Below are 10,000 nucleotides of genomic sequence, written 5' to 3' on the forward strand. Positions count from 1 at the left end.
AATACCAGACACTCATCGATCCTCAAACCTTGTATACGTGATACGTAATACAGCATATATGGGCCCCCGTGTTAGGCCACATATTTCGTCACTACTCCAATCAGGTGACGGATAGGAAACAAGAAGTTTCCACATCTGATCGAGTGTGTTGGTACGGGCAACGGAATTACCACCAAGAGATCAAGGGGCAGAGTCATTGTGCATATCTTACATAGTACAAGACACCGTTCCACATTGTGGGGGCGCTTGGTATGGGATAGCACTCCTCTCACCGCTGCCAACACCAGGCACACAACGATCCTCTCGGGCATTAGCCCACCCTTCGCTTCCAGCTATGTTTCAGTTCACAGGCCACAGAAGATGAGTACATGGTCAGGTGTACCGGCATTGGTAGCAGAATTACCACTCGAGGATCCAAGTGGCGGAGTCATCGTGCGTATCTTACATAGAACAAGACACTTATCCACATTGTGGGGCGCTTGACATGGGATAGCACTCCTCCCACTGTCACCAACACCAAATACACTCATCGACGCAATTAGGGCAGATCTGTTCCCAGGATCAGCACTCGACACCTACATGACCCGATATCCAGGTCAGGAGCCAAGGAAGCTTTACTGGAGATTATTTTTGTGTCAATGTAAGTCAGGAGCCCACAACTCCAATAACGGAAGGGGAGAACCAGGATTCCCCTTCACTAGAGCGGCACCAATATCATTTTCGTGCGATACATTAGACAGACGACCTGGTCAGCCTCCTGTAGGCTTTAACCAGATCAATGGTTTGCAACAAAACTCGTCTGCTCAGGGTTTTACCCAATGCACCAGCTTTGGCTTTCCCAACACCAAGCCCTGCCAGCAGATTCATATTGCCACAGTACCATTTCCCGCGGGCTCCCATGGGGAAGCCATACACCTCTACGGCTCTGATATTCGGATAGCGGGCCATCAGAGTCGCTTTGAAACTGGTATACTTCCGAACCTTAGAGGCAGCCGCCTTCAACAAGGTATCGTCCGCAACTTCGTAGCAGATCGTCACATCAACTATAAGGGCGTTGGAGCCCTTTTTCATCACCAGGTCAGGCACCCCGGTCTTTCCCTGAGGATCAACCAGGTGGGGTTCTTGCTGGACAGCCCAACCGAGGGATTCAGCAGTATTTTTCAGAAACGTGCACACAGCGTTGTGACTTCGCATTCTATTGAGCTTAAGCTCAGGGCAGTTTCCGATCAAGTGGCGAATAGTTTCACGCTCATAGCCGCATAGAGCACACGCTGCCGGCAGCCAGGACCTCCCCAAACAGGAGAAGGCCCTAGTCCGGACAGTGCCGGTTCGAAGGCGCAGAGCAAGGAGGGTCTCGGACTCCCGGAAACGGAACCTGCAAGGATCATGCAACCAGTGGTTGCTGATCCTGTCATTTACAAACGAGCCAGTTCCCACTCCCTGCAACTTGTGAGCACACCATTTCCGGTGTTCATATTGCCGCCATGCTCTACTCGAAATCATCGGTAGGGCCTCCTTGGGAGGGATCGCATCAGGGTTGCCCGGGGCACCCACCATCTTGCACGCCCTTTTCCAGACACCTCGGATTTCTTTTTCTGCAACCAACTCCCTAATCAGAAGCCGTGTCTCTAGGTCCTCAGAATGGAAGAGAGAAACTAACCGTCTGGCTTGCATTATTGGAATCTTGGCAGCCAGACGTATGAGACCAAGCCCGCCGTCTCTACACGCTGAGTAGAGGAGGGAGTCAGCTGTGCATGGGTCGAGATGGAGCCAGCGTTTCACAGCCGACCTGATATCCCTGTCACAGCTCTCAAGTAGAGAGATTCCAGACATACCGAGGTCAGCGCTGTAAAGAATCCTGGGGATGGCATAGGTACCCAGAATCAACACTCTCTGCGTGGGTTTGAGAGGGGCAGCAGAGATGCGTTTAATGTACCCAGAAAGCTCTTCTCTGATCGAGGGCCCAAGGATCCCCTTGAGTGGATTGATGTCCACTCCAAGGTACCTAACTTTCGAATCGCTGCCTATCAGTCTGATAGGCGTGCCTCCCAGTAGCCATTCATCACAGGCATTGACCTCGTATCGCCTTCCAGAAACCGAGATCATGAAGCCGTGACACTTTGCTGGATTAACCTCGAGCCCAGTCATCTCAGAGAACTTTTCAAGGATCCTAAGGTTCCTCGCCATCCCCAACCAGGAATCGCTCACAAGCACCAGATCGTCTGCAAATGCGAAGGATGTGACCTTATGTCCGCCTACCACAAAGCCACACCCCTCAACATCAAGGAGGCGCAGAAGAGGATCCAAGGCCAGGTTGAACAGCAGCGGGGAGAGAGGGTCTCCCTGTTTGACACCCACACCAATCTGAATTGGTGGGGTTGCTGCTCCACCCGCCCTGATAGTCGTATGGCAATTCCTGTAGGAGTCTCGTATCAAATCCCGTAGATGCTCATCGACTCCCATCCTCATCAGTACCTCCCCCAAGTGCTTGTGGGAAACCGAGTCGAATGCTTTTGCGAAGTCGATGAACACCACGGCAAGGGGAAGAAGTTTCCTCTTGCTCGTTCGAATGAGGCCATTAAGCACAGCCAAGTTCTCGGCACAACCCGGAGACGCAATGAACCCTCTCTGTCTTGGGTGGAACTTGCAGACCTCAGCCAGCCTCTTCGCAAGGATTCCAGAGAAGGCACGGCAGATAATCGAACTAATTGTCAGTGGCCGCCAGTTACTAATGTCGGCAAGCTTCATTGGATCCGTGGATTTAGGAATGAGAGTTGTCCTACTCACTTTCAGACAGGCAGGAAGAACCCCGGTGACCAAAATCCCATTGAAGATACAAGCCAGCATCTTCCCTTCACGGTCAAACCGGAGCAACGCGGGTCTTTTAACACCATCAGGGCCAGCCGCGCCCTGAGGTTTAATTTTCCGTATTACGCTGAGGACCTCCGCAGGGGAGACGGGAAAACACAAGGGGCTGTTATCAACTAACGGAAGCACCCCAAACTGCCCGAGGCTCTGGAACACATCGGGCTTCTCCCAAACGCCGCGGTAGGTCCTCGTCACAAGGCCAATCTCTAGACCACATGTTGCCGTACTCTCATTATCCAGGATCCTCCTTGCGACATCTTTGCGGTTCTTGACAAAAGCCTTCTGGATGGATCTGTAGCTTAGCCTACCTCCCACCTTCGTCACCGGCCTGCCCAACGGTTTTCTACGGTTAAAGGCTGACACCCGCCTGGGCTGAGTTGGAGCCAGCTTCCTTATCCATTTGTTCAGGACTCGGTTAACCGTTACCGCGCTAGAGGTGAGAGGATCAAAGGGCCAAGCGACACGATCCAGGCTCCCAAGGGCCTCCAGAAGGGCTGGTCTGAGGACATTAACCGGGGGAATCACCGGTGGGTCTGTTTCAAGATGAGAGAGGTTGGCGTTCAAGGTCACAGCCGTGGTTGATACCTTCCTTCTCTTAGCTGGCCCATAAGCACTTGTCGTAGTCTTATTCATGTAGTCCCCAGAGTGCTTACGCCGTTGGTGAAGCGAAAGGCCCCCCTTCGTAGAGAAGGACAAGGGGCAGAGACCACACGAGAATGGGGTGGGCCGTCCGGCAACCACCGATCGTCTGATTCCGCATCTGCTCGCGTGAGTAACAGCACTGCCTATAGAAGGTCGAGTCATCGCGCAAATCTTACATATTATAAGACACTGCCGCACATTGTGGGAGCGCTTGATATGGGATAGCGCTCCTCTCGCTGTTACAAGCATCTTCGAGCAGAGGACACATTGCTGTGTCAGCCATGGTATGCGGATTCCAACTGAGACAAAGTCGGGAACACGCCCACCGGTCCCCCTCCTCCAGCTCCTGTCATAGCTGAGGAAGATCAGACCATCGGGTGGGCGACCCTTAGGAAAGAGGGCCCTCCTGGCAGAGCCCCTTACCAGGCGTCGTCGAGGGGAGGAGAGAGGAGAGTCCGGAAGATCACACCTCCTCCTCAGGATCAAGGTCGATTTAGCGCTCCTTGGGAGGCGGTCAGCACTCCCAGTCAGTTTTGTATGGGACAAACGCAGCCGCGTAGCCTGTGGTGTCAGCATGGTGGAGAGGCGGGTCTAGCACCCCAGTACCTCACCTTCGTAGGACGAACGAGAACAACAATAGAGGGCAGGGGAAGAAAAAGGGGTAGGATGAACTCGTTCATCCATTCAAACAGTCAGGCACACCATACCACAACTCTGGGTTTCTTCACTTTGATCCCCCGTTGTTGGGTGAGCCTTGGTTCATCCCTAGACCGAGACCTCCCCACCGCAGCTGCTGGCACCAGACTTGCCCTCCAATGGATCCTCGTTAAAGGATTTAAAGTGTACTCATTCCAATTACAGGGCCTCGAAAGAGTCCTGTATTGTTATTTTTCGTCACTACCTCCCCGAGTCGGGAGTGGGTAATTTGCGCGCCTGCTGCCTTCCTTGGATGTGGTAGCCGTTTCTCAGGCTCCCTCTCCGGAATCGAACCCTGATTCCCCGTTACCCGTGGTCACCATGGTAGGCACATAAAGTACCATCGAAAGTTGATAGGGCAGACATTCGAATGAGACGTCGCCGCCACGGAGGGCCAGCGATCGGCTCGAGGTTATCTAGAGTCACCAAAGCGGCCGGGGCGCCCCCGAGAGGACGCCCCGCATGGGTTTTGGGTCTGATAAATGCACGCATACCCGGAGGGTCAGCGCTCGTTTGCATGTATTAGCTCTAGAATTGCCACAGTTATCCAAGTAACGGATGAGCGATCAAAGGAACCATAACTGATTTAATGAGCCATTCGCAGTTTCACTGTACCGGCCGCGTGTACTTAGACCTGCATGGCTTAATCTTTGAGACAAGCATATGCTACTGGCAGGATCAACCAGGTAGCCCCTCAGGCGGCGGCAGCGGCGCGCACGCACGCGCTCGCTCGCTCGCTCGCTCGCTCGGGGCTACTGAGCCCTGTCGACCAGGGCGAGGCTTTCCGGACGCACGTGTGGACCAGGGCGAGGGTTCGAGAAACCGTGTTTGCCGGAAGGGGCCCCGTCGCCCTCGCGGGGTGGGCAAACTCTGGGTTTGCCTACCCACTCTGCGACGAGGCCCGCCGTGGTATGACCACCGGGACGGACCGGGCGTCTCGGTCTCGCTACCGAGCGATCGCGTCTGGCGGGGGCGGGGAAGCGCGGGGAGGACAGGGCGGGGTCCGAGAACCACCACCCCCTTCGACCTTCGCGCTGTAACCCCCGGCCAGCGCTAGAGGCGAGCCTGCGGGCCGGAGGAGCTGACCGCCCGAAGGCGCCGGCGAAGGTGCCGGGCCCGGCGGCAGCCCTCTGATGGCAGGCCACGTTTGCCAGTCGATCGGGGTGGGAGGGAAGGCTGGCAGGCAGGTGGGCCGGAAGAGGAGGCTGCTGTGGCAGCAACTCGCTCTCTCGCGCCGTCCCAGTGCCGTCCGAGCGTTGCCGAGGGTGTCTGCTGACTTGCGCATCTTCAGACACCCGTCTCCCATAAATGACGGAGGGCACCTTTGCTACTCATTACCCTTAGACTGCTCAACTGGAGAGGGGAGAAAAAAAGGCCCTGGCCGAGGTGGTGAGTCGGCCTCCACTCTCCCTCACGGTTGAAAAAGATGTGCTCCTGGCGCACTGGCCCTGCTGAAAATCTCTCTCCATTTGGCCGAGGCAGAGAGTCGGCCTCCTCTCTCCCTTACGGTCGAAAAAGATGTGCTGCTGTCGAACTGGCCATTACATCCTCACCTGATCTAGTCCCCCATTAGATCCCCCCCCCCCCCCCCGCAGTTACCCCGTACCACATATCTAGCACGGACCTTGACCTCCAGCAGGCCCCGGGGACCCACATTACCCCCCCCCCCTTCCCCCTGCAGTTACCCTGTACCACATGTCTAGCATGGACCTTGACTTCCAGCAGGCCCCGGGGACCCACATTACCCCCCCCCCCCCCTGCAGTTACCCTGTGCCACATATCTAGCATGGACCTGGACCTCCAGCAGGCCCTGGGGACCCACATACTCCCCTGCTCTACTCCCCCACTAGCTTTCCTTTCTTGCAGTTATGCTCCAGTGCATATCCAGCATGGACCTTGGCCTCCAGCAGGCCCCGTGAACCCACATTACCCCCCCCCCCCCTCCTGCAGTTACCCTGTACCACGTATCTAGCATGGACCTGGACCTCCAGCAGGCCCCGGGGACCCACATTACCCCCCCCCCCCCCCCCTGCAGTTACCCTGTACCACATATCTAGCATGGACCTTGACTTCCAGCAGGCCCCGTGGACCCACAATACCCCCCCCCCCCCCCCTGCAGTTACCCTGTGCCACATATCTAGCATGGACCTGGACCTCCAGCAGGCCCCGTGGACCCACATTACCCCCCCCCTGCAGTTACCCTGTGCCACATATCTAGCATGGACCTGGACCTCCAGCAGGCCCTGGGGACCCACATACTCCCCTGCTCTACTCCCCCACTAGCTTTCCTTTCTTGCAGTTACGCTCCAGCGCATATCCAGCATGGACCTTGACCTCCAGCAGGCCCCGTGAACCCACATTACCCCCCCCCCCTCCTGCAGTTACCCTGTACCACGTATCTAGCATGGACCTGGACCTCCAGCAGGCCCCGGGGACCCACACTTAAGCCCCCTCCCACTAACAAAGCAGAACACCACTGGCAAAATCCTCGTGCCCCTGGTACTCCAGAAAGCACATTGAAATGTGCCCCTGGTACACTGCGCAGAAGAACTGCCACACACACACACACACGCACGCACGCACGCACGCACGCACGCACGCACGCACTGCTTGTGCCTATGGTACGACAACTTTTCTCGTGCCTATGGTACGACAACTTTTCTCGTGCCTATGGTACAACAACTTTTCGCCGTGCCCCTGGTACACCGCTCAGTAGCACTTTGCCACACAAACTCTCCTCGTGCCTATGGTACGACAACTTTTCTCGTGCCTATGGTACAACAACTTTCCTCCGTGCCCCTGGTACGACAGCTTTTCTCGTGCCTATGGTACAACAACTTTTCTCGTGCCTATGGTACAACAACTTTTCGCCGTGCCCCTGGTACACCGCTCAGTAGCACTTTGCCACACAAACTCTCCTCGTACCTATGGTACGACAACTTTTCTCGTGCCTATGGTACAACAACTTTCCTCCGTGCCCCTGGTACGACAGCTTTTCTCGTGCCTATGGTACAACAACTTTTCTCGTGCCTATGGTACAACAACTTTTCGCCGTGCCCCTGGTACACCGCTCAGTAGCACTTTGCCACACAAACTCTCCTCGTGCCTATGGTACGACAACTTTTCTCATGCCTATGGTACAACAACTTTCCTCCGTGCCCCTGGTACGACAGCTTTTCTCGTGCCTATGGTACAACAACTTTTCTCGTGCCTATGGTACAACAACTTTTCGCCGTGCCCCTGGTACACCGCTCAGTAGCACTTTGCCACACAAACTCTCCTCGTGCCTATGGTACGACAACTTTTCTCGTGCCTATGGTACAACAACTTTCCTCCGTGCCCCTGGTACGACAGCTTTTCTCGTGCCTATGGTACAACAACTTTTCTCGTGCCTATGGTACAACAACTTTTCGCCGTGCCCCTGGTACACCGCTCAGTAGCACTTTGCCACACAAACTCTCCTCGTGCCTATGGTACGACAACTTTTCTCGTGCCTATGGTACAACAACTTTCCTCCGTGCCCCTGGTACGACAGCTTTTCTCGTGCCTATGGTACAACAACTTTTCTCGTGCCTATGGTACAACAACTTTTCGCCGTGCCCCTGGTACACCGCTCAGTAGCACTTTGCCACACAAACTCTCCTCGTGCCTATGGTACGACAACTTTTCTCGTGCCTATGGTACAACAACTTTCCTCCGTGCCCCTGGTACGACAGCTTTTCTCGTGCCTATGGTACAACAACTTTTCTCGTGCCTATGGTACAACAACTTTTCGCCGTGCCCCTGGTACACCGCTCAGTAGCACTTTGCCACACAAACTCTCCTCGTACCTATGGTACGACAACTTTTCTCGTGCCTATGGTACAACAACTTTCCTCCGTGCCCCTGGTACGACAGCTTTTCTCGTGCCTATGGTACAACAACTTTTCTCGTGCCTATGGTACAACAACTTTTCGCCGTGCCCCTGGTACACCGCTCAGTAGCACTTTGCCACACAAACTCTCCTCGTGCCTATGGTACGACAACTTTTCTCATGCCTATGGTACAACAACTTTCCTCCGTGCCCCTGGTACGACAGCTTTTCTCGTGCCTATGGTACAACAACTTTTCTCGTGCCTATGGTACAACAACTTTTCGCCGTGCCCCTGGTACACCGCTCAGTAGCACTTTGCCACACAAACTCTCCTCGTGCCTATGGTACGACAACTTTTCTCGTGCCTATGGTACAACAACTTTCCTCCGTGCCCCTGGTACGACAGCTTTTCTCGTGCCTATGGTACAACAACTTTTCTCGTGCCTATGGTACAACAACTTTTCGCCGTGCCCCTGGTACACCGCTCAGTAGCACTTTGCCACACACACACTCCTCGTACCTATGGTATGACAACTTTTCTCGTGCCTATGGTACGACAACTTTTCTCGTGCCTATGGTACAACAACTTTTCGCCGTGCCCCTGGTACACCGCTCAGTAGCACTTTGCCACACAAACTCTCCTCGTGCCTATGGTACGACAACTTTCCCCCGTGCCCCTGGTACACTGCGCAGAAACTCTTTGCCACACACACACACACCACTCGTGCCTATGGTACGACAACAGGCCCCGGGGACCTACATCGCACCTTGCTCTTGCCTCCCTTACAGCTGAAAAAGGTCCATGCCTGTGCCCTGGCCCTGCTGAAATTCCCTCTCCATTTAGCCGAGGCAGTGAGTCGGCCTCCTGTCTCCCTTTACGGTCGAAAAAGATGTGCTCCTGGGCGCACTGGCCCTGCTGCTACTCACATCGGGCATGGACCTGGACCTCCAGCAGGCCCCGGGGACCTACATCACACCTTGCTCTTGCCTCCCTTACAGCTGAAAAAGGTCCATGCCTGTGCCCTGGCCCTGCTGAAATTCCCTCTCCATTTAGCCGAGGCAGTGAGTCGGCCTCCTGTCTCCCTTTACGGTCGAAAAAGATGTGCTCCTGGGCGCACTGGCCCTGCTGCTACTCACATCGGGCATGGACCTGGACCTCCAGCAGGCCCCGGGGACCTACATCACACCTTGCTCTTGCCTCCCTTACAGCTGAAAAGGTCCATGCTTGTGCCCTGGCCCTTCTGAAATTCCCTCTCCATTTAGCCGAGGCAGTGAGTCGGCCTCCTGTCTCCCTTTACGGTCGAAAAAGATGTGCTCCTGGGCGCACTGGCCCTGCTGCTACTCACATCGGGCATGGACCTGGACCTCCAGCAGGCCCCGGGGACCTACATCACACCTTGCTCTTGCCTCCCTTACAGCTGAAAAGGTCCATGCTTGTGCCCTGGCCCTTCTGAAATTCCCTCTCCATTTAGCCGAGGCAGTGAGTCGGCCTCCTGTCTCCCTTTACGGTCGAAAAAGATGTGCTCCTGGGCGCGCTGGCCCTGCTGCTACTCACATCGGGCATGGACCTGGACCTCCAGCAGGCCCCGGGGACCTACATCACACCTTGCTCTTGCCTCCCTTACAGCTGAAAAAGGTCCATGCCTGTGCCCTGGCCCTTCTGAAATTCCCTCTCCATTTAGCCGAGGCAGTGAGTCGGCCTCCTGTCTCCCTTTACGGTCGAAAAAGATGTGCTCCTGGGCGCGCTGGCCCTGCTGCTACTCACATCGGGCATGGACCTGGACCTCCAGCAGGCCCCGGGGACCTACATCACACCTTGCTCTTGCCTCCCTTACAGCTGAAAAAGGTCCATGCTTGTGCCCTGGCCCTTCTGAAATTCCCTCTCCATTTAGCCGAGGCAGAGAGTCGGCCTCCTGTCTCCTTTACGGTCGAAAAAGTTGT

Source organism: Copadichromis virginalis, unplaced genomic scaffold (assembly GCF_057382275.1).
Source record: "Copadichromis virginalis isolate Kocher_CV1m ecotype Utaka unplaced genomic scaffold, C_Virginalis_male_GT1.1 unmapped_scaffold_4, whole genome shotgun sequence".
Classification (NCBI taxonomy): Eukaryota; Metazoa; Chordata; class Actinopteri; order Cichliformes; family Cichlidae; genus Copadichromis; species Copadichromis virginalis.